Raw genomic sequence first — 23,517 nt, forward strand, 5'->3', positions numbered from 1 at the left:
TAGGTACATTTGGCATTTTTGAGTTTGCTGATGCTTTTATGTTTGGCCGGTTAGCTCAGTTGGTTAGAGCGTGGTGCTAATAACACCAAGGTCATGGGTTCGATCCCCATACGGGCCATGTGCTTTTTCTTGTTGTCCTACAAGAAATGCCAAGAAGGGATTTTATCCAGTGCATGAAGTGTGGGATGAATGCATTGGCTACAGTTAGCAGCCCTTGAAGCTTGCTAGAGAACATCATAGACACAGACAAAACAGAGAATTTTTAAATCCATGTTAGGAATAAACAAAAATGTCATCCTTTGGCTGATGCAGCATTTCTCTATATGGCATACATAGAAAACTTTTTCTCAAATATAGCAATATGGCAAATCTAAGAAATGCTAAGGCTAATTAATCAATCAGGACATTTATTTGGTGATTGAATCTACTATGGGGGACTAAGTTTTAAGAAGAGAAGAAGAACAGACCTTTACTCTCATTAGTGCACACTGAAGAAGAAAATTCTTAAAACCAGAATATCTTAAAACCATAGCACAAGTGATGGATCACTGCATTCTTATTGCAACTTTTCCTATTTTCAAATGTTTGACAAACATCTCTCCAGTTGAAAACTGATTTGAAACAGTTTCAAAATTAGTTTGGAGTAAAGAAACCACTGAAGATGATGGGATTTATACAAAGTTTAAATATAGATAAGCTATCCTAAAATTCAACTTTAAGGAAATTGAACAAAGTTAGGTCCCACAAAGATTTGAAATCAGATTACTGGATTCAAAGTCCAAAGTGCTCACCATTACACCATGGAACCCATTATTCGAGAGTCTTCCTCTACTCAATATTGCTGATCTTTGAAATACTGAATGTTCTCCTGTTTTAGGTACATTTGGCATTTTTGAGTAAAAGCTGATGCTTTTATGTTTGGCCGGTTAGCTCAGTTGGTTAGAGCGTGGTGCTAATAACACCAAGGTCATGGGTTCGATCCCCATACGGGCCATGTGCTTTTTCTTGTTGTCCTACAAGAAATGCCAAGAAGGGATTTTATCCAGCGGCAAAGTGCATGAAGTGTGGGATGAATGCATTGGCTACAGTAAGCAGCCCTTGAAACTTGCTAGAGAACATCATAGACACATACAAAACAGAGAATTTTTAAATCCATGTTAGGAATAAACAAAAATGTCATCCTTTGGCTGATGCAGCATTTCTTTATATGGCATACATAGAAAACTTTTTCTCAAATATAGCAATATGGCAAATCTAAGAAATGCTAAGGCAAATTAATCAATCAGGACATTTATTTGGTGATTGAATCTACTATGGGGGACTAAGTTTTAAGAAGAGAAGAAGAACAGACCTTTACTCTCATTAGTGCACACTGAAGAAGAAAATTCTTAAAACCAGAATATCTTAAAACCATAGCACAAGTGATGGATCACTGCATTCTTATTGCAACTTTTCCTATTTCCAAATGTTTGACAAACATCTCTCCAGTTGAAACCTGATTTGAAACAGCTTCAAAATTAGTTTGGAGTAAAAAAACCACTGAAGATGATGGGATTTATACAAAGTTTAAATATAGATAAGCTATCCTAAAATTCAACTTTAAGGAAATTGAACAAAGTTAGGTCCCACAAAGATTTGAAATCAGATTACTGGATTCAAAGTCCAAAGTGCTCACCATTACACCATGGAACCCATTATTCGAGAGTCTTCCTCTACTCAATATTGCTGATCTTTGAAATACTGAATGTTCTCCTGTTTTAGGTACATTTGGCATTTTTGAGTTTGCTGATGCTTTTATGTTTGGCCGGTTAGCTCAGTTGGTTAGAGCGTGGTGCTAATAACACCAAGGTCATGGGTTCGATCCCCATACGGGCCATGTGCTTTTTCTTGTTGTCCTACAAGAAATGCCAAGAAGGGATTTTATCCAGCGGCAAAGTGCATGAAGTGTGGGATGAATGCATTGGCTACAGTAAGCAGCCCTTGAAACTTGCTAGAGAACATCATAGACACATACAAAACAGAGAATTTTTAAATCCATGTTAGGAATAAACAAAAATGTCATCCTTTGGCTGATGCAGCATTTCTTTATATGGCATACATAGAAAACTTTTTCTCAAATATAGCAATATGGCAAATCTAAGAAATGCTAAGGCAAATTAATCAATCAGGACATTTATTTGGTGATTGAATCTACTATGGGGGACTAAGTTTTAAGAAGAGAAGAAGAACAGACCTTTACTCTCATTAGTGCACACTGAAGAAGAAAATTCTTAAAACCAGAATATCTTAAAACCATAGCACAAGTGATGGATCACTGCATTCTTATTGCAACTTTTCCTATTTCCAAATGTTTGACAAACATCTCTCCAGTTGAAACCTGATTTGAAACAGCTTCAAAATTAGTTTGGAGTAAAAAAACCACTGAAGATGATGGGATTTATACAAAGTTTAAATATAGATAAGCTATCCTAAAATTCAACTTTAAGGAAATTGAACAAAGTTAGGTCCCACAAAGATTTGAAATCAGATTACTGGATTCAAAGTCCAAAGTGCTCACCATTACACCATGGAACCCATTATTCGAGAGTCTTCCTCTACTCAATATTGCTGATCTTTGAAATACTGAATGTTCTCCTGTTTTAGGTACATTTGGCATTTTTGAGTTTGCTGATGCTTTTATGTTTGGCCGGTTAGCTCAGTTGGTTAGAGCGTGGTGCTAATAACACCAAGGTCATGGGTTCGATCCCCATACGGGCCATGTGCTTTTTCTTGTTGTCCTACAAGAAATGCCAAGAAGGGATTTTATCCAGTGCATGAAGTGTGGGATGAATGCATTGGCTACAGTTAGCAGCCCTTGAAGCTTGCTAGAGAACATCATAGACACATACAAAACAGAGAATTTTTAAATCCATGTTAGGAATAAAGAAAAATGTCATCCTTTGGCTGATGCAGCATTTCTCTATATGGCATACATAGAAAACTTTTTCTCAAATATAGCAATATGGCAAATCTAAGAAATGCTAAGGCTAATTAATCAATCAGGACATTTATTTGGTGATTGAATCTACTATGGGGGACTAAGTTTTAAGAAGAGAAGAAGAACAGACCTTTACTCTCATTAGTGCACACTGAAGAAGAAAATTCTTAAAACCAGAATATCTTAAAACCATAGCACAAGTGATGGATCACTGCATTCTTATTGCAACTTTTCCTATTTTCAAATGTTTGACAAACATCTCTCCAGTTGAAAACTGATTTGAAACAGTTTCAAAATTAGTTTGGAGTAAAGAAACCACTGAAGATGATGGGATTTATACAAAGTTTAAATATAGATAAGCTATCCTAAAATTCAACTTTAAGGAAATTGAACAAAGTTAGGTCCCACAAAGATTTGAAATCAGATTACTGGATTCAAAGTCCAAAGTGCTCACCATTACACCATGGAACCTATTGTTCGAGAGTCTTCCTCTACTCAATATTGCTGATCTTTGAAATACTGAATGTTCTCCTGTTTTAGGTACATTTGGCATTTTTGTGTTTGCTGATGCTTTTATGTTTGGCCGGTTAGCTCAGTTGGTTAGAGCATGGTGCTAATAACGCCAAGGTCATTTGTTTGATCCCCATACAGGCCATGTGCTTTTTCTTGTTGTCCTACAAGAAATGCCAAGAAGGGATTTTATCCAGCGGCAAAGTGCATGAAGTGTGGGATGAATGCATTGGCTACAGTAAGCAGCCCTTGAAACTTGCTAGAGAACATCATAGACACATACAAAACAGAGAATTTTTAAATCCATGTTAGGAATAAACAAAAATGTCATCCTTTGGCTGATGCAGCATTTCTCTATATGGCATACATAGAAAACTTTTTCTCAAATATAGCAATATGGCAAATCTAAGAAATGCTAAGGCAAATTAATCAATCAGGACATTTATTTGGTGATTGAATCTACTATGGGGGACTAAGTTTTAAGAAGAGAAGAAGAACAGACCTTTACTCTCATTAGTGCACACTGAAGAAGAAAATTCTTAAAACCAGAATATCTTAAAACCATAGCACAAGTGATGGATCACTGCATTCTTATTGCAACTTTTCCTATTTCCAAATGTTTGACAAACATCTCTCCAGTTGAAACCTGATTTGAAACAGCTTCAAAATTAGTTTGGAGTAAAAAAACCACTGAAGATGATGGGATTTATACAAAGTTTAAATATAGATAAGCTATCCTAAAATTCAACTTTAAGGAAATTGAACAAAGTTAGGTCCCACAAAGATTTGAAATCAGATTACTGGATTCAAAGTCCAAAGTGCTCACCATTACACCATGGAACCCATTATTCGAGAGTCTTCCTCTACTCAATATTGCTGATCTTTGAAATACTGAATGTTCTCCTGTTTTAGGTACATTTGGCATTTTTGAGTTTGCTGATGCTTTTATGTTTGGCCGGTTAGCTCAGTTGGTTAGAGCGTGGTGCTAATAACACCAAGGTCATGGGTTCGATCCCCATACGGGCCATGTGCTTTTTCTTGTTGTCCTACAAGAAATGCCAAGAAGGGATTTTATCCAGTGCATGAAGTGTGGGATGAATGCATTGGCTACAGTTAGCAGCCCTTGAAGCTTGCTAGAGAACATCATAGACACATACAAAACAGAGAATTTTTAAATCCATGTTAGGAATAAAGAAAAATGTCATCCTTTGGCTGATGCAGCATTTCTCTATATGGCATACATAGAAAACTTTTTCTCAAATATAGCAATATGGCAAATCTAAGAAATGCTAAGGCTAATTAATCAATCAGGACATTTATTTGGTGATTGAATCTACTATGGGGGACTAAGTTTTAAGAAGAGAAGAAGAACAGACCTTTACTCTCATTAGTGCACACTGAAGAAGAAAATTCTTAAAACCAGAATATCTTAAAACCATAGCACAAGTGATGGATCACTGCATTCTTATTGCAACTTTTCCTATTTTCAAATGTTTGACAAACATCTCTCCAGTTGAAAACTGATTTGAAACAGTTTCAAAATTAGTTTGGAGTAAAGAAACCACTGAAGATGATGGGATTTATACAAAGTTTAAATATAGATAAGCTATCCTAAAATTCAACTTTAAGGAAATTGAACAAAGTTAGGTCCCACAAAGATTTGAAATCAGATTACTGGATTCAAAGTCCAAAGTGCTCACCATTACACCATGGAACCTATTGTTCGAGAGTCTTCCTCTACTCAATATTGCTGATCTTTGAAATACTGAATGTTCTCCTGTTTTAGGTACATTTGGCATTTTTGTGTTTGCTGATGCTTTTATGTTTGGCCGGTTAGCTCAGTTGGTTAGAGCATGGTGCTAATAACGCCAAGGTCATTTGTTTGATCCCCATACAGGCCATGTGCTTTTTCTTGTTGTCCTACAAGAAATGCCAAGAAGGGATTTTATCCAGCGGCAAAGTGCATGAAGTGTGGGATGAATGCATTGGCTACAGTAAGCAGCCCTTGAAACTTGCTAGAGAACATCATAGACACATACAAAACAGAGAATTTTTAAATCCATGTTAGGAATAAACAAAAATGTCATCCTTTGGCTGATGCAGCATTTCTCTATATGGCATACATAGAAAACTTTTTCTCAAATATAGCAATATGGCAAATCTAAGAAATGCTAAGGCAAATTAATCAATCAGGACATTTATTTGGTGATTGAATCTACTATGGGGGACTAAGTTTTAAGAAGAGAAGAAGAACAGACCTTTACTCTCATTAGTGCACACTGAAGAAGAAAATTCTTAAAACCAGAATATCTTAAAACCATAGCACAAGTGATGGATCACTGCATTCTTATTGCAACTTTTCCTATTTCCAAATGTTTGACAAACATCTCTCCAGTTGAAACCTGATTTGAAACAGCTTCAAAATTAGTTTGGAGTAAAAAAACCACTGAAGATGATGGGATTTATACAAAGTTTAAATATAGATAAGCTATCCTAAAATTCAACTTTAAGGAAATTGAACAAAGTTAGGTCCCACAAAGATTTGAAATCAGATTACTGGATTCAAAGTCCAAAGTGCTCACCATTACACCATGGAACCCATTATTCGAGAGTCTTCCTCTACTCAATATTGCTGATCTTTGAAATACTGAATGTTCTCCTGTTTTAGGTACATTTGGCATTTTTGAGTTTGCTGATGCTTTTATGTTTGGCCGGTTAGCTCAGTTGGTTAGAGCGTGGTGCTAATAACACCAAGGTCATGGGTTCGATCCCCATACGGGCCATGTGCTTTTTCTTGTTGTCCTACAAGAAATGCCAAGAAGGGATTTTATCCAGTGCATGAAGTGTGGGATGAATGCATTGGCTACAGTTAGCAGCCCTTGAAGCTTGCTAGAGAACATCATAGACACAGACAAAACAGAGAATTTTTAAATCCATGTTAGGAATAAACAAAAATGTCATCCTTTGGCTGATGCAGCATTTCTCTATATGGCATACATAGAAAACTTTTTCTCAAATATAGCAATATGGCAAATCTAAGAAATGCTAAGGCTAATTAATCAATCAGGACATTTATTTGGTGATTGAATCTACTATGGGGGACTAAGTTTTAAGAAGAGAAGAAGAACAGACCTTTACTCTCATTAGTGCACACTGAAGAAGAAAATTCTTAAAACCAGAATATCTTAAAACCATAGCACAAGTGATGGATCACTGCATTCTTATTGCAACTTTTCCTATTTTCAAATGTTTGACAAACATCTCTCCAGTTGAAAACTGATTTGAAACAGTTTCAAAATTAGTTTGGAGTAAAGAAACCACTGAAGATGATGGGATTTATACAAAGTTTAAATATAGATAAGCTATCCTAAAATTCAACTTTAAGGAAATTGAACAAAGTTAGGTCCCACAAAGATTTGAAATCAGATTACTGGATTCAAAGTCCAAAGTGCTCACCATTACACCATGGAACCCATTATTCGAGAGTCTTCCTCTACTCAATATTGCTGATCTTTGAAATACTGAATGTTCTCCTGTTTTAGGTACATTTGGCATTTTTGAGTAAAAGCTGATGCTTTTATGTTTGGCCGGTTAGCTCAGTTGGTTAGAGCGTGGTGCTAATAACACCAAGGTCATGGGTTCGATCCCCATACGGGCCATGTGCTTTTTCTTGTTGTCCTACAAGAAATGCCAAGAAGGGATTTTATCCAGCGGCAAAGTGCATGAAGTGTGGGATGAATGCATTGGCTACAGTAAGCAGCCCTTGAAACTTGCTAGAGAACATCATAGACACATACAAAACAGAGAATTTTTAAATCCATGTTAGGAATAAACAAAAATGTCATCCTTTGGCTGATGCAGCATTTCTTTATATGGCATACATAGAAAACTTTTTCTCAAATATAGCAATATGGCAAATCTAAGAAATGCTAAGGCAAATTAATCAATCAGGACATTTATTTGGTGATTGAATCTACTATGGGGGACTAAGTTTTAAGAAGAGAAGAAGAACAGACCTTTACTCTCATTAGTGCACACTGAAGAAGAAAATTCTTAAAACCAGAATATCTTAAAACCATAGCACAAGTGATGGATCACTGCATTCTTATTGCAACTTTTCCTATTTCCAAATGTTTGACAAACATCTCTCCAGTTGAAACCTGATTTGAAACAGCTTCAAAATTAGTTTGGAGTAAAAAAACCACTGAAGATGATGGGATTTATACAAAGTTTAAATATAGATAAGCTATCCTAAAATTCAACTTTAAGGAAATTGAACAAAGTTAGGTCCCACAAAGATTTGAAATCAGATTACTGGATTCAAAGTCCAAAGTGCTCACCATTACACCATGGAACCCATTATTCGAGAGTCTTCCTCTACTCAATATTGCTGATCTTTGAAATACTGAATGTTCTCCTGTTTTAGGTACATTTGGCATTTTTGAGTTTGCTGATGCTTTTATGTTTGGCCGGTTAGCTCAGTTGGTTAGAGTGTGGTGCTAATAACACCAAGGTCATGGGTTCGATCCCCATACGGGCCATGTGCTTTTTCTTGTTGTCCTACAAGAAATGCCAAGAAGGGATTTTATCCAGCGGCAAAGTGCATGAAGTGTGGGATGAATGCATTGGCTACAGTAAGCAGCCCTTGAAACTTGCTAGAGAACATCATAGACACATACAAAACAGAGAATTTTTAAATCCATGTTAGGAATAAACAAAAATGTCATCCTTTGGCTGATGCAGCATTTCTCTATATGGCATACATAGAAAACTTTTTCTCAAATATAGCAATATGGCAAATCTAAGAAATGCTAAGGCAAATTAATCAATCAGGACATTTATTTGGTGATTGAATCTACTATGGGGGACTAAGTTTTAAGAAGAGAAGAAGAACAGACCTTTACTCTCATTAGTGCACACTGAAGAAGAAAATTCTTAAAACCAGAATATCTTAAAACCATAGCACAAGTGATGGATCACTGCATTCTTATTGCAACTTTTCCTATTTCCAAATGTTTGACAAACATCTCTCCAGTTGAAACCTGATTTGAAACAGCTTCAAAATTAGTTTGGAGTAAAAAAACCACTGAAGATGATGGGATTTATACAAAGTTTAAATATAGATAAGCTATCCTAAAATTCAACTTTAAGGAAATTGAACAAAGTTAGGTCCCACAAAGATTTGAAATCAGATTACTGGATTCAAAGTCCAAAGTGCTCACCATTACACCATGGAACCCATTATTCGAGAGTCTTCCTCTACTCAATATTGCTGATCTTTGAAATACTGAATGTTCTCCTGTTTTAGGTACATTTGGCATTTTTGAGTTTGCTGATGCTTTTATGTTTGGCCGGTTAGCTCAGTTGGTTAGAGCGTGGTGCTAATAACACCAAGGTCATGGGTTCGATCCCCATACGGGCCATGTGCTTTTTCTTGTTGTCCTACAAGAAATGCCAAGAAGGGATTTTATCCAGTGCATGAAGTGTGGGATGAATGCATTGGCTACAGTTAGCAGCCCTTGAAGCTTGCTAGAGAACATCATAGACACAGACAAAACAGAGAATTTTTAAATCCATGTTAGGAATAAACAAAAATGTCATCCTTTGGCTGATGCAGCATTTCTCTATATGGCATACATAGAAAACTTTTTCTCAAATATAGCAATATGGCAAATCTAAGAAATGCTAAGGCTAATTAATCAATCAGGACATTTATTTGGTGATTGAATCTACTATGGGGGACTAAGTTTTAAGAAGAGAAGAAGAACAGACCTTTACTCTCATTAGTGCACACTGAAGAAGAAAATTCTTAAAACCAGAATATCTTAAAACCATAGCACAAGTGATGGATCACTGCATTCTTATTGCAACTTTTCCTATTTTCAAATGTTTGACAAACATCTCTCCAGTTGAAAACTGATTTGAAACAGTTTCAAAATTAGTTTGGAGTAAAGAAACCACTGAAGATGATGGGATTTATACAAAGTTTAAATATAGATAAGCTATCCTAAAATTCAACTTTAAGGAAATTGAACAAAGTTAGGTCCCACAAAGATTTGAAATCAGATTACTGGATTCAAAGTCCAAAGTGCTCACCATTACACCATGGAACCCATTATTCGAGAGTCTTCCTCTACTCAATATTGCTGATCTTTGAAATACTGAATGTTCTCCTGTTTTAGGTACATTTGGCATTTTTGAGTAAAAGCTAATGCTTTTATGTTTGGCCGGTTAGCTCAGTTGGTTAGAGCGTGGTGCTAATAACACCAAGGTCATGGGTTCGATCCCCATACGGGCCATGTGCTTTTTCTTGTTGTCCTACAAGAAATGCCAAGAAGGGATTTTATCCAGCGGCAAAGTGCATGAAGTGTGGGATGAATGCATTGGCTACAGTAAGCAGCCCTTGAAACTTGCTAGAGAACATCATAGACACATACAAAACAGAGAATTTTTAAATCCATGTTAGGAATAAACAAAAATGTCATCCTTTGGCTGATGCAGCATTTCTTTATATGGCATACATAGAAAACTTTTTCTCAAATATAGCAATATGGCAAATCTAAGAAATGCTAAGGCAAATTAATCAATCAGGACATTTATTTGGTGATTGAATCTACTATGGGGGACTAAGTTTTAAGAAGAGAAGAAGAACAGACCTTTACTCTCATTAGTGCACACTGAAGAAGAAAATTCTTAAAACCAGAATATCTTAAAACCATAGCACAAGTGATGGATCACTGCATTCTTATTGCAACTTTTCCTATTTCCAAATGTTTGACAAACATCTCTCCAGTTGAAACCTGATTTGAAACAGCTTCAAAATTAGTTTGGAGTAAAAAAACCACTGAAGATGATGGGATTTATACAAAGTTTAAATATAGATAAGCTATCCTAAAATTCAACTTTAAGGAAATTGAACAAAGTTAGGTCCCACAAAGATTTGAAATCAGATTACTGGATTCAAAGTCCAAAGTGCTCACCATTACACCATGGAACCCATTATTCGAGAGTCTTCCTCTACTCAATATTGCTGATCTTTGAAATACTGAATGTTCTCCTGTTTTAGGTACATTTGGCATTTTTGAGTTTGCTGATGCTTTTATGTTTGGCCGGTTAGCTCAGTTGGTTAGAGCGTGGTGCTAATAACACCAAGGTCATGGGTTCGATCCCCATACGGGCCATGTGCTTTTTCTTGTTGTCCTACAAGAAATGCCAAGAAGGGATTTTATCCAGCGGCAAAGTGCATGAAGTGTGGGATGAATGCATTGGCTACAGTAAGCAGCCCTTGAAACTTGCTAGAGAACATCATAGACACATACAAAACAGAGAATTTTTAAATCCATGTTAGGAATAAACAAAAATGTCATCCTTTGGCTGATGCAGCATTTCTTTATATGGCATACATAGAAAACTTTTTCTCAAATATAGCAATATGGCAAATCTAAGAAATGCTAAGGCAAATTAATCAATCAGGACATTTATTTGGTGATTGAATCTACTATGGGGGACTAAGTTTTAAGAAGAGAAGAAGAACAGACCTTTACTCTCATTAGTGCACACTGAAGAAGAAAATTCTTAAAACCAGAATATCTTAAAACCATAGCACAAGTGATGGATCACTGCATTCTTATTGCAACTTTTCCTATTTCCAAATGTTTGACAAACATCTCTCCAGTTGAAACCTGATTTGAAACAGCTTCAAAATTAGTTTGGAGTAAAAAAACCACTGAAGATGATGGGATTTATACAAAGTTTAAATATAGATAAGCTATCCTAAAATTCAACTTTAAGGAAATTGAACAAAGTTAGGTCCCACAAAGATTTGAAATCAGATTACTGGATTCAAAGTCCAAAGTGCTCACCATTACACCATGGAACCCATTATTCGAGAGTCTTCCTCTACTCAATATTGCTGATCTTTGAAATACTGAATGTTCTCCTGTTTTAGGTACATTTGGCATTTTTGAGTTTGCTGATGCTTTTATGTTTGGCCGGTTAGCTCAGTTGGTTAGAGCGTGGTGCTAATAACACCAAGGTCATGGGTTCGATCCCCATACGGGCCATGTGCTTTTTCTTGTTGTCCTACAAGAAATGCCAAGAAGGGATTTTATCCAGCGGCAAAGTGCATGAAGTGTGGGATGAATGCATTGGCTACAGTAAGCAGCCCTTGAAACTTGCTAGAGAACATCATAGACACATACAAAACAGAGAATTTTTAAATCCATGTTAGGAATAAACAAAAATGTCATCCTTTGGCTGATGCAGCATTTCTCTATATGGCATACATAGAAAACTTTTTCTCAAATATAGCAATATGGCAAATCTAAGAAATGCTAAGGCAAATTAATCAATCAGGACATTTATTTGGTGATTGAATCTACTATGGGGGACTAAGTTTTAAGAAGAGAAGAAGAACAGACCTTTACTCTCATTAGTGCACACTGAAGAAGAAAATTCTTAAAACCAGAATATCTTAAAACCATAGCACAAGTGATGGATCACTGCATTCTTATTGCAACTTTTCCTATTTCCAAATGTTTGACAAACATCTCTCCAGTTGAAACCTGATTTGAAACAGCTTCAAAATTAGTTTGGAGTAAAAAAACCACTGAAGATGATGGGATTTATACAAAGTTTAAATATAGATAAGCTATCCTAAAATTCAACTTTAAGGAAATTGAACAAAGTTAGGTCCCACAAAGATTTGAAATCAGATTACTGGATTCAAAGTCCAAAGTGCTCACCATTACACCATGGAACCCATTATTCGAGAGTCTTCCTCTACTCAATATTGCTGATCTTTGAAATACTGAATGTTCTCCTGTTTTAGGTACATTTGGCATTTTTGAGTTTGCTGATGCTTTTATGTTTGGCCGGTTAGCTCAGTTGGTTAGAGCGTGGTGCTAATAACACCAAGGTCATGGGTTCGATCCCCATACGGGCCATGTGCTTTTTCTTGTTGTCCTACAAGAAATGCCAAGAAGGGATTTTATCCAGTGCATGAAGTGTGGGATGAATGCATTGGCTACAGTTAGCAGCCCTTGAAGCTTGCTAGAGAACATCATAGACACAGACAAAACAGAGAATTTTTAAATCCATGTTAGGAATAAACAAAAATGTCATCCTTTGGCTGATGCAGCATTTCTCTATATGGCATACATAGAAAACTTTTTCTCAAATATAGCAATATGGCAAATCTAAGAAATGCTAAGGCTAATTAATCAATCAGGACATTTATTTGGTGATTGAATCTACTATGGGGGACTAAGTTTTAAGAAGAGAAGAAGAACAGACCTTTACTCTCATTAGTGCACACTGAAGAAGAAAATTCTTAAAACCAGAATATCTTAAAACCATAGCACAAGTGATGGATCACTGCATTCTTATTGCAACTTTTCCTATTTTCAAATGTTTGACAAACATCTCTCCAGTTGAAAACTGATTTGAAACAGTTTCAAAATTAGTTTGGAGTAAAGAAACCACTGAAGATGATGGGATTTATACAAAGTTTAAATATAGATAAGCTATCCTAAAATTCAACTTTAAGGAAATTGAACAAAGTTAGGTCCCACAAAGATTTGAAATCAGATTACTGGATTCAAAGTCCAAAGTGCTCACCATTACACCATGGAACCCATTATTCGAGAGTCTTCCTCTACTCAATATTGCTGATCTTTGAAATACTGAATGTTCTCCTGTTTTAGGTACATTTGGCATTTTTGAGTAAAAGCTAATGCTTTTATGTTTGGCCGGTTAGCTCAGTTGGTTAGAGCGTGGTGCTAATAACACCAAGGTCATGGGTTCGATCCCCATACGGGCCATGTGCTTTTTCTTGTTGTCCTACAAGAAATGCCAAGAAGGGATTTTATCCAGCGGCAAAGTGCATGAAGTGTGGGATGAATGCATTGGCTACAGTAAGCAGCCCTTGAAACTTGCTAGAGAACATCATAGACACATACAAAACAGAGAATTTTTAAATCCATGTTAGGAATAAACAAAAATGTCATCCTTTGGCTGATGCAGCATTTCTTTATATGGCATACATAGAAAACTTTTTCTCAAATATAGCAATATGGCAAATCTAAGAAATGCTAAGGCAAATTAATCAATCAGGACATTTATTTGGTGATTGAATCTACTATGGGGGACTAAGTTTTAAGAAGAGAAGAAGAACAGACCTTTACTCTCATTAGTGCACACTGAAGAAGAAAATTCTTAAAACCAGAATATCTTAAAACCATAGCACAAGTGATGGATCACTGCATTCTTATTGCAACTTTTCCTATTTCCAAATGTTTGACAAACATCTCTCCAGTTGAAACCTGATTTGAAACAGCTTCAAAATTAGTTTGGAGTAAAAAAACCACTGAAGATGATGGGATTTATACAAAGTTTAAATATAGATAAGCTATCCTAAAATTCAACTTTAAGGAAATTGAACAAAGTTAGGTCCCACAAAGATTTGAAATCAGATTACTGGATTCAAAGTCCAAAGTGCTCACCATTACACCATGGAACCCATTATTCGAGAGTCTTCCTCTACTCAATATTGCTGATCTTTGAAATACTGAATGTTCTCCTGTTTTAGGTACATTTGGCATTTTTGAGTTTGCTGATGCTTTTATGTTTGGCCGGTTAGCTCAGTTGGTTAGAGCGTGGTGCTAATAACACCAAGGTCATGGGTTCGATCCCCATACGGGCCATGTGCTTTTTCTTGTTGTCCTACAAGAAATGCCAAGAAGGGATTTTATCCAGCGGCAAAGTGCATGAAGTGTGGGATGAATGCATTGGCTACAGTAAGCAGCCCTTGAAACTTGCTAGAGAACATCATAGACACATACAAAACAGAGAATTTTTAAATCCATGTTAGGAATAAACAAAAATGTCATCCTTTGGCTGATGCAGCATTTCTTTATATGGCATACATAGAAAACTTTTTCTCAAATATAGCAATATGGCAAATCTAAGAAATGCTAAGGCAAATTAATCAATCAGGACATTTATTTGGTGATTGAATCTACTATGGGGGACTAAGTTTTAAGAAGAGAAGAAGAACAGACCTTTACTCTCATTAGTGCACACTGAAGAAGAAAATTCTTAAAACCAGAATATCTTAAAACCATAGCACAAGTGATGGATCACTGCATTCTTATTGCAACTTTTCCTATTTCCAAATGTTTGACAAACATCTCTCCAGTTGAAACCTGATTTGAAACAGCTTCAAAATTAGTTTGGAGTAAAAAAACCACTGAAGATGATGGGATTTATACAAAGTTTAAATATAGATAAGCTATCCTAAAATTCAACTTTAAGGAAATTGAACAAAGTTAGGTCCCACAAAGATTTGAAATCAGATTACTGGATTCAAAGTCCAAAGTGCTCACCATTACACCATGGAACCCATTATTCGAGAGTCTTCCTCTACTCAATATTGCTGATCTTTGAAATACTGAATGTTCTCCTGTTTTAGGTACATTTGGCATTTTTGAGTTTGCTGATGCTTTTATGTTTGGCCGGTTAGCTCAGTTGGTTAGAGCGTGGTGCTAATAACACCAAGGTCATGGGTTCGATCCCCATACGGGCCATGTGCTTTTTCTTGTTGTCCTACAAGAAATGCCAAGAAGGGATTTTATCCAGTGCATGAAGTGTGGGATGAATGCATTGGCTACAGTTAGCAGCCCTTGAAGCTTGCTAGAGAACATCATAGACACATACAAAACAGAGAATTTTTAAATCCATGTTAGGAATAAAGAAAAATGTCATCCTTTGGCTGATGCAGCATTTCTCTATATGGCATACATAGAAAACTTTTTCTCAAATATAGCAATATGGCAAATCTAAGAAATGCTAAGGCTAATTAATCAATCAGGACATTTATTTGGTGATTGAATCTACTATGGGGGACTAAGTTTTAAGAAGAGAAGAAGAACAGACCTTTACTCTCATTAGTGCACACTGAAGAAGAAAATTCTTAAAACCAGAATATCTTAAAACCATAGCACAAGTGATGGATCACTGCATTCTTATTGCAACTTTTCCTATTTTCAAATGTTTGACAAACATCTCTCCAGTTGAAAACTGATTTGAAACAGTTTCAAAATTAGTTTGGAGTAAAGAAACCACTGAAGATGATGGGATTTATACAAAGTTTAAATATAGATAAGCTATCCTAAAATTCAACTTTAAGGAAATTGAACAAAGTTAGGTCCCACAAAGATTTGAAATCAGATTACTGGATTCAAAGTCCAAAGTGCTCACCATTACACCATGGAACCTATTGTTCGAGAGTCTTCCTCTACTCAATATTGCTGATCTTTGAAATACTGAATGTTCTCCTGTTTTAGGTACATTTGGCATTTTTGTGTTTGCTGATGCTTTTATGTTTGGCCGGTTAGCTCAGTTGGTTAGAGCATGGTGCTAATAACGCCAAGGTCATTTGTTTGATCCCCATACAGGCCATGTGCTTTTTCTTGTTGTCCTACAAGAAATGCCAAGAAGGGATTTTATCCAGCGGCAAAGTGCATGAAGTGTGGGATGAATGCATTGGCTACAGTAAGCAGCCCTTGAAACTTGCTAGAGAACATCATAGACACATACAAAACAGAGAATTTTTAAATCCATGTTAGGAATAAACAAAAATGTCATCCTTTGGCTGATGCAGCATTTCTCTATATGGCATACATAGAAAACTTTTTCTCAAATATAGCAATATGGCAAATCTAAGAAATGCTAAGGCAAATTAATCAATCAGGACATTTATTTGGTGATTGAATCTACTATGGGGGACTAAGTTTTAAGAAGAGAAGAAGAACAGACCTTTACTCTCATTAGTGCACACTGAAGAAGAAAATTCTTAAAACCAGAATATCTTAAAACCATAGCACAAGTGATGGATCACTGCATTCTTATTGCAACTTTTCCTATTTCCAAATGTTTGACAAACATCTCTCCAGTTGAAACCTGATTTGAAACAGCTTCAAAATTAGTTTGGAGTAAAAAAACCACTGAAGATGATGGGATTTATACAAAGTTTAAATATAGATAAGCTATCCTAAAATTCAACTTTAAGGAAATTGAACAAAGTTAGGTCCCACAAAGATTTGAAATCAGATTACTGGATTCAAAGTCCAAAGTGCTCACCATTACACCATGGAACCCATTATTCGAGAGTCTTCCTCTACTCAATATTGCTGATCTTTGAAATACTGAATGTTCTCCTGTTTTAGGTACATTTGGCATTTTTGAGTTTGCTGATGCTTTTATGTTTGGCCGGTTAGCTCAGTTGGTTAGAGCGTGGTGCTAATAACACCAAGGTCATGGGTTCGATCCCCATACGGGCCATGTGCTTTTTCTTGTTGTCCTACAAGAAATGCCAAGAAGGGATTTTATCCAGTGCATGAAGTGTGGGATGAATGCATTGGCTACAGTTAGCAGCCCTTGAAGCTTGCTAGAGAACATCATAGACACAGACAAAACAGAGAATTTTTAAATCCATGTTAGGAATAAACAAAAATGTCATCCTTTGGCTGATGCAGCATTTCTCTATATGGCATACATAGAAAACTTTTTCTCAAATATAGCAATATGGCAAATCTAAGAAATGCTAAGGCTAATTAATCAATCAGGACATTTATTTGGTGATTGAATCTACTATGGGGGACTAAGTTTTAAGAAGAGAAGAAGAACAGACCTTTACTCTCATTAGTGCACACTGAAGAAGAAAATTCTTAAAACCAGAATATCTTAAAACCATAGCACAAGTGATGGATCACTGCATTCTTATTGCAACTTTTCCTATTTTCAAATGTTTGACAAACATCTCTCCAGTTGAAAACTGATTTGAAACAGTTTCAAAATTAGTTTGGAGTAAAGAAACCACTGAAGATGATGGGATTTATACAAAGTTTAAATATAGATAAGCTATCCTAAAATTCAACTTTAAGGAAATTGAACAAAGTTAGGTCCCACAAAGATTTGAAATCAGATTACTGGATTCAAAGTCCAAAGTGCTCACCATTACACCATGGAACCTATTGTTCGAGAGTCTTCCTCTACTCAATATTGCTGATCTTTGAAATACTGAATGTTCTCCTGTTTTAGGTACATTTGGCATTTTTGTGTTTGCTGATGCTTTTATGTTTGGCCGGTTAGCTCAGTTGGTTAGAGCATGGTGCTAATAACGCCAAGGTCATTTGTTTGATCCCCATACAGGCCATGTGCTTTTTCTTGTTGTCCTACAAGAAATGCCAAGAAGGGATTTTATCCAGCGGCAAAGTGCATGAAGTGTGGGATGAATGCATTGGCTACAGTAAGCAGCCCTTGAAACTTGCTAGAGAACATCATAGACACATACAAAACAGAGAATTTTTAAATCCATGTTAGGAATAAACAAAAATGTCATCCTTTGGCTGATGCAGCATTTCTCTATATGGCATACATAGAAAACTTTTTCTCAAATATAGCAATATGGCAAATCTAAGAAATGCTAAGGCAAATTAATCAATCAGGACATTTATTTGGTGATTGAATCTACTATGGGGGACTAAGTTTTAAGAAGAGAAGAAGAACAGACCTTTACTCTCATTAGTGCACACTGAAGAAGAAAATTCTTAAAACCAGAATATCTTAAAACCATAGCACAAGTGATGGATCACTGCATTCTTATTGCAACTTTTCCTATTTCCAAATGTTTGACAAACATCTCTCCAGTTGAAACCTGATTTGAAACAGCTTCAAAATTAGTTTGGAGTAAAAAAACCACTGAAGATGATGGGATTTATACAAAGTTTAAATATAGATAAGCTATCCTAAAATTCAACTTTAAGGAAATTGAACAAAGTTAGGTCCCACAAAGATTTGAAATCAGATTACTGGATTCAAAGTCCAAAGTGCTCACCATTACACCATGGAACCCATTATTCGAGAGTCTTCCTCTACTCAATATTGCTGATCTTTGAAATACTGAATGTTCTCCTGTTTTAGGTACATTTGGCATTTTTGAGTTTGCTGATGCTTTTATGTTTGGCCGGTTAGCTCAGTTGGTTAGAGCGTGGTGCTAATAACACCAAGGTCATGGGTTCGATCCCCATAAGGGCCATGTGCTTTTTCTTGTTGTCCTACAAGAAATGCCAAGAAGGGATTTTATCCAGTGCATGAAGTGTGGGATGAATGCATTGGCTACAGTTAGCAGCCCTTGAAGCTTGCTAGAGAACATCATAGACACATACAAAACAGAGAATTTTTAAATCCATGTTAGGAATAAAGAAAAATGTCATCCTTTGGCTGATGCAGCATTTCTCTATATGGCATACATAGAAAACTTTTTCTCAAATATAGCAATATGGCAAATCTAAGAAATGCTAAGGCTAATTAATCAATCAGGACATTTATTTGGTGATTGAATCTACTATGGGGGACTAAGTTTTAAGAAGAGAAGAAGAACAGACCTTTACTCTCATTAGTGCACACTGAAGAAGAAAATTCTTAAAACCAGAATATCTTAAAACCATAGCACAAGTGATGGATCACTGCATTCTTATTGCAACTTTTCCTATTTCCAAATGTTTGACAAACATCTCTCCAGTTGAAACCTGATTTGAAACAGCTTCAAAATTAGTTTGGAGTAAAAAAACCACTGAAGATGATGGGATTTATACAAAGTTTAAATATAGATAAGCTATCCTAAAATTCAACTTTAAGGAAATTGAACAAAGTTAGGTCCCACAAAGATTTGAAATCAGATTACTGGATTCAAAGTCCAAAGTGCTCACCATTACACCATGGAACCCATTATTCGAGAGTCTTCCTCTACTCAATATTGCTGATCTTTGAAATACTGAATGTTCTCCTGTTTTAGGTACATTTGGCATTTTTGAGTTTGCTGAAGCTTTTATGTTTGGCCGGTTAGCTCAGTTGGTTAGAGCGTGGTGCTAATAACACCAAGGTCATGGGTTCGATCCCCATACGGGCCATGTGCTTTTTCTTGTTGTCCTACAAGAAATGCCAAGAAGGGATTTTATCCAGTGCATGAAGTGTGGGATGAATGCATTGGCTACAGTTAGCAGCCCTTGAAGCTTGCTAGAGAACATCATAGACACATACAAAACAGAGAATTTTTAAATCCATGTTAGGAATAAAGAAAAATGTCATCCTTTGGCTGATGCAGCATTTCTCTATATGGCATACATAGAAAACTTTTTCTCAAATATAGCAATATGGCAAATCTAAGAAATGCTAAGGCTAATTAATCAATCAGGACATTTATTTGGTGATTGAATCTACTATGGGGGACTAAGTTTTAAGAAGAGAAGAAGAACAGACCTTTACTCTCATTAGTGCACACTGAAGAAGAAAATTCTTAAAACCAGAATATCTTAAAACCATAGCACAAGTGATGGATCACTGCATTCTTATTGCAACTTTTCCTATTTTCAAATGTTTGACAAACATCTCTCCAGTTGAAAACTGATTTGAAACAGTTTCAAAATTAGTTTGGAGTAAAGAAACCACTGAAGATGATGGGATTTATACAAAGTTTAAATATAGATAAGCTATCCTAAAATTCAACTTTAAGGAAATTGAACAAAGTTAGGTCCCACAAAGATTTGAAATCAGATTACTGGATTCAAAGTCCAAAGTGCTCACCATTACACCATGGAACCTATTGTTCGAGAGTCTTCCTCTACTCAATATTGCTGATCTTTGAAATACTGAATGTTCTCCTGTTTTAGGTACATTTGGCATTTTTGTGTTTGCTGATGCTTTTATGTTTGGCCGGTTAGCTCAGTTGGTTAGAGCATGGTGCTAATAACGCCAAGGTCATTTGTTTGATCCCCATACAGGCCATGTGCTTTTTCTTGTTGTCCTACAAGAAATGCCAAGAAGGGATTTTATCCAGCGGCAAAGTGCATGAAGTGTGGGATGAATGCATTGGCTACAGTAAGCAGCCCTTGAAACTTGCTAGAGAACATCATAGACACATACAAAACAGAGAATTTTTAAATCCATGTTAGGAATAAACAAAAATGTCATCCTTTGGCTGATGCAGCATTTCTCTATATGGCATACATAGAAAACTTTTTCTCAAATATAGCAATATGGCAAATCTAAGAAATGCTAAGGCAAATTAATCAATCAGGACATTTATTTGGTGATTGAATCTACTATGGGGGACTAAGTTTTAAGAAGAGAAGAAGAACAGACCTTTACTCTCATTAGTGCACACTGAAGAAGAAAATTCTTAAAACCAGAATATCTTAAAACCATAGCACAAGTGATGGATCACTGCATTCTTATTGCAACTTTTCCTATTTCCAAATGTTTGACAAACATCTCTCCAGTTGAAACCTGATTTGAAACAGCTTCAAAATTAGTTTGGAGTAAAAAAACCACTGAAGATGATGGGATTTATACAAAGTTTAAATATAGATAAGCTATCCTAAAATTCAACTTTAAGGAAATTGAACAAAGTTAGGTCCCACAAAGATTTGAAATCAGATTACTGGATTCAAAGTCCAAAGTGCTCACCATTACACCATGGAACCCATTATTCGAGAGTCTTCCTCTACTCAATATTGCTGATCTTTGAAATACTGAATGTTCTCCTGTTTTAGGTACATTTGGCATTTTTGAGTTTGCTGATGCTTTTATGTTTGGCCGGTTAGCTCAGTTGGTTAGAGCGTGGTGCTAATAACACCAAGGTCATGGGTTCGATCCCCATACGGGCCATGTGCTTTTTCTTGTTGTCCTACAAGAAATGCCAAGAAGGGATTTTATCCAGTGCATGAAGTGTGGGATGAATGCATTGGCTACAGTTAGCAGCCCTTGAAGCTTGCTAGAGAACATCATAGACACATACAAAACAGAGAATTTTTAAATCCATGTTAGGAATAAAGAAAAATGTCATCCTTTGGCTGATGCAGCATTTCTCTATATGGCATACATAGAAAACTTTTTCTCAAATATAGCAATATGGCAAATCTAAGAAATGCTAAGGCTAATTAATCAATCAGGACATTTATTTGGTGATTGAATCTACTATGGGGGACTAAGTTTTAAGAAGAGAAGAAGAACAGACCTTTACTCTCATTAGTGCACACTGAAGAAGAAAATTCTTAAAACCAGAATATCTTAAAACCATAGCACAAGTGATGGATCACTGCATTCTTATTGCAACTTTTCCTATTTTCAAATGTTTGACAAACATCTCTCCAGTTGAAAACTGATTTGAAACAGTTTCAAAATTAGTTTGGAGTAAAGAAACCACTGAAGATGATGGGATTTATACAAAGTTTAAATATAGATAAGCTATCCTAAAATTCAACTTTAAGGAAATTGAACAAAGTTAGGTCCCACAAAGATTTGAAATCAGATTACTGGATTCAAAGTCCAAAGTGCTCACCATTACACCATGGAACCTATTGTTCGAGAGTCTTCCTCTACTCAATATTGCTGATCTTTGAAATACTGAATGTTCTCCTGTTTTAGGTACATTTGGCATTTTTGTGTTTGCTGATGCTTTTATGTTTGGCCGGTTAGCTCAGTTGGTTAGAGCATGGTGCTAATAACGCCAAGGTCATTTGTTTGATCCCCATACAGGCCATGTGCTTTTTCTTGTTGTCCTACAAGAAATGCCAAGAAGGGATTTTATCCAGCGGCAAAGTGCATGAAGTGTGGGATGAATGCATTGGCTACAGTAAGCAGCCCTTGAAACTTGCTAGAGAACATCATAGACACATACAAAACAGAGAATTTTTAAATCCATGTTAGGAATAAACAAAAATGTCATCCTTTGGCTGATGCAGCATTTCTCTATATGGCATACATAGAAAACTTTTTCTCAAATATAGCAATATGGCAAATCTAAGAAATGCTAAGGCAAATTAATCAATCAGGACATTTATTTGGTGATTGAATCTACTATGGGGGACTAAGTTTTAAGAAGAGAAGAAGAACAGACCTTTACTCTCATTAGTGCACACTGAAGAAGAAAATTCTTAAAACCAGAATATCTTAAAACCATAGCACAAGTGATGGATCACTGCATTCTTATTGCAACTTTTCCTATTTCCAAATGTTTGACAAACATCTCTCCAGTTGAAACCTGTTTTGAAACAGCTTCAAAATTAGTTTGGAGTAAAAAAACCACTGAAGATGATGGGATTTATACAAAGTTTAAATATAGATAAGCTATCCTAAAATTCAACTTTAAGGAAATTGAACAAAGTTAGGTCCCACAAAGATTTGAAATCAGATTACTGGATTCAAAGTCCAAAGTGCTCACCATTACACCATGGAACCCATTATTCAAGAGTCTTCCTCTACTCAATATTGCTGATCTTTGAAATACTGAATGTTCTCCTGTTTTAGGTACATTTGGCATTTTTGAGTTTGCTGATGCTTTTATGTTTGGCCGGTTAGCTCAGTTGGTTAGAGCGTGGTGCTAATAACACCAAGGTCATGGGTTCGATCCCCATACGGGCCATGTGCTTTTTCTTGTTGTCCTACAAGAAATGCCAAGAAGGGATTTTATCCAGTGCATGAAGTGTGGGATGAATGCATTGGCTACAGTTAGCAGCCCTTGAAGCTTGCTAGAGAACATCATAGACACATACAAAACAGAGAATTTTTAAATCCATGTTAGGAATAAAGAAAAATGTCATCCTTTGGCTGATGCAGCATTTCTCTATATGGCATACATAGAAAACTTTTTCTCAAATATAGCAATATGGCAATTCTAAGAAATGCTAAGGCTAATTAATCAATCAGGACATTTATTTGGTGATTGAATCTACTATGGGGGACTAAGTTTTAAGAAGAGAAGAAGAACAGACCTTTACTCTCATTAGTGCACACTGAAGAAGAAAATTCTTAAAACCAGAATATCTTAAAACCATAGCACAAGTGATGGATCACTGCATTCTTATTGCAACTTTTCCTATTTTCAAATGTTTGACAAACATCTCTCCAGTTGAAAACTGATTTGAAACAGCTTCAAAATTAGTTTGGAGTAAAGAAACCACTGAAGATGA

At 35.9% G+C, this 23,517-nt stretch overlaps 20 non-coding genes across 20 annotated transcripts; all 20 read left to right on the plus strand.

Moving 5' to 3' along the window:
* The first annotated feature begins 44 nt into the window (after positions 1–44).
* Positions 45–118, plus strand: TRNAI-AAU (transfer RNA isoleucine (anticodon AAU)). The gene has a single exon. It is a non-coding gene; the product is annotated as a tRNA-Ile (tRNA).
* An 802-nt stretch (positions 119–920) lies between these two features.
* TRNAI-AAU (transfer RNA isoleucine (anticodon AAU)) lies at positions 921–994 on the plus strand. Its single transcript has one exon. It is a non-coding gene; the product is annotated as a tRNA-Ile (tRNA).
* An 808-nt stretch (positions 995–1,802) lies between these two features.
* TRNAI-AAU (transfer RNA isoleucine (anticodon AAU)) lies at positions 1,803–1,876 on the plus strand. Its single transcript has one exon. It is a non-coding gene; the product is annotated as a tRNA-Ile (tRNA).
* Positions 1,877–2,684: 808 nt separating this feature from the next.
* TRNAI-AAU (transfer RNA isoleucine (anticodon AAU)) lies at positions 2,685–2,758 on the plus strand. Its single transcript has one exon. It is a non-coding gene; the product is annotated as a tRNA-Ile (tRNA).
* Positions 2,759–4,440: 1,682 nt separating this feature from the next.
* TRNAI-AAU (transfer RNA isoleucine (anticodon AAU)) lies at positions 4,441–4,514 on the plus strand. The gene has a single exon. It is a non-coding gene; the product is annotated as a tRNA-Ile (tRNA).
* A 1,682-nt stretch (positions 4,515–6,196) lies between these two features.
* Positions 6,197–6,270, plus strand: TRNAI-AAU (transfer RNA isoleucine (anticodon AAU)). The gene has a single exon. It is a non-coding gene; the product is annotated as a tRNA-Ile (tRNA).
* Positions 6,271–7,072: 802 nt separating this feature from the next.
* Positions 7,073–7,146, plus strand: TRNAI-AAU (transfer RNA isoleucine (anticodon AAU)). The gene has a single exon. It is a non-coding gene; the product is annotated as a tRNA-Ile (tRNA).
* Positions 7,147–7,954: 808 nt separating this feature from the next.
* On the plus strand, positions 7,955–8,028 carry TRNAI-AAU (transfer RNA isoleucine (anticodon AAU)). The gene has a single exon. It is a non-coding gene; the product is annotated as a tRNA-Ile (tRNA).
* An 808-nt stretch (positions 8,029–8,836) lies between these two features.
* On the plus strand, positions 8,837–8,910 carry TRNAI-AAU (transfer RNA isoleucine (anticodon AAU)). The gene has a single exon. It is a non-coding gene; the product is annotated as a tRNA-Ile (tRNA).
* An 802-nt stretch (positions 8,911–9,712) lies between these two features.
* On the plus strand, positions 9,713–9,786 carry TRNAI-AAU (transfer RNA isoleucine (anticodon AAU)). The gene has a single exon. It is a non-coding gene; the product is annotated as a tRNA-Ile (tRNA).
* Positions 9,787–10,594: 808 nt separating this feature from the next.
* Positions 10,595–10,668, plus strand: TRNAI-AAU (transfer RNA isoleucine (anticodon AAU)). Its single transcript has one exon. It is a non-coding gene; the product is annotated as a tRNA-Ile (tRNA).
* An 808-nt stretch (positions 10,669–11,476) lies between these two features.
* Positions 11,477–11,550, plus strand: TRNAI-AAU (transfer RNA isoleucine (anticodon AAU)). The gene has a single exon. It is a non-coding gene; the product is annotated as a tRNA-Ile (tRNA).
* An 808-nt stretch (positions 11,551–12,358) lies between these two features.
* TRNAI-AAU (transfer RNA isoleucine (anticodon AAU)) lies at positions 12,359–12,432 on the plus strand. Its single transcript has one exon. It is a non-coding gene; the product is annotated as a tRNA-Ile (tRNA).
* An 802-nt stretch (positions 12,433–13,234) lies between these two features.
* Positions 13,235–13,308, plus strand: TRNAI-AAU (transfer RNA isoleucine (anticodon AAU)). Its single transcript has one exon. It is a non-coding gene; the product is annotated as a tRNA-Ile (tRNA).
* Positions 13,309–14,116: 808 nt separating this feature from the next.
* Positions 14,117–14,190, plus strand: TRNAI-AAU (transfer RNA isoleucine (anticodon AAU)). The gene has a single exon. It is a non-coding gene; the product is annotated as a tRNA-Ile (tRNA).
* An 808-nt stretch (positions 14,191–14,998) lies between these two features.
* On the plus strand, positions 14,999–15,072 carry TRNAI-AAU (transfer RNA isoleucine (anticodon AAU)). The gene has a single exon. It is a non-coding gene; the product is annotated as a tRNA-Ile (tRNA).
* Positions 15,073–16,754: 1,682 nt separating this feature from the next.
* TRNAI-AAU (transfer RNA isoleucine (anticodon AAU)) lies at positions 16,755–16,828 on the plus strand. Its single transcript has one exon. It is a non-coding gene; the product is annotated as a tRNA-Ile (tRNA).
* A 2,556-nt stretch (positions 16,829–19,384) lies between these two features.
* TRNAI-AAU (transfer RNA isoleucine (anticodon AAU)) lies at positions 19,385–19,458 on the plus strand. The gene has a single exon. It is a non-coding gene; the product is annotated as a tRNA-Ile (tRNA).
* A 1,682-nt stretch (positions 19,459–21,140) lies between these two features.
* TRNAI-AAU (transfer RNA isoleucine (anticodon AAU)) lies at positions 21,141–21,214 on the plus strand. The gene has a single exon. It is a non-coding gene; the product is annotated as a tRNA-Ile (tRNA).
* A 1,682-nt stretch (positions 21,215–22,896) lies between these two features.
* TRNAI-AAU (transfer RNA isoleucine (anticodon AAU)) lies at positions 22,897–22,970 on the plus strand. The gene has a single exon. It is a non-coding gene; the product is annotated as a tRNA-Ile (tRNA).
* The last annotated feature ends 547 nt before the right edge of the window (positions 22,971–23,517 follow it).

This window comes from Taudactylus pleione, unplaced genomic scaffold (genome assembly GCF_031769625.1).
Source record: "Taudactylus pleione unplaced genomic scaffold, aTauple2 ptg000085l, whole genome shotgun sequence".
Taxonomy (NCBI): Eukaryota; Metazoa; Chordata; class Amphibia; order Anura; family Myobatrachidae; genus Taudactylus; species Taudactylus pleione.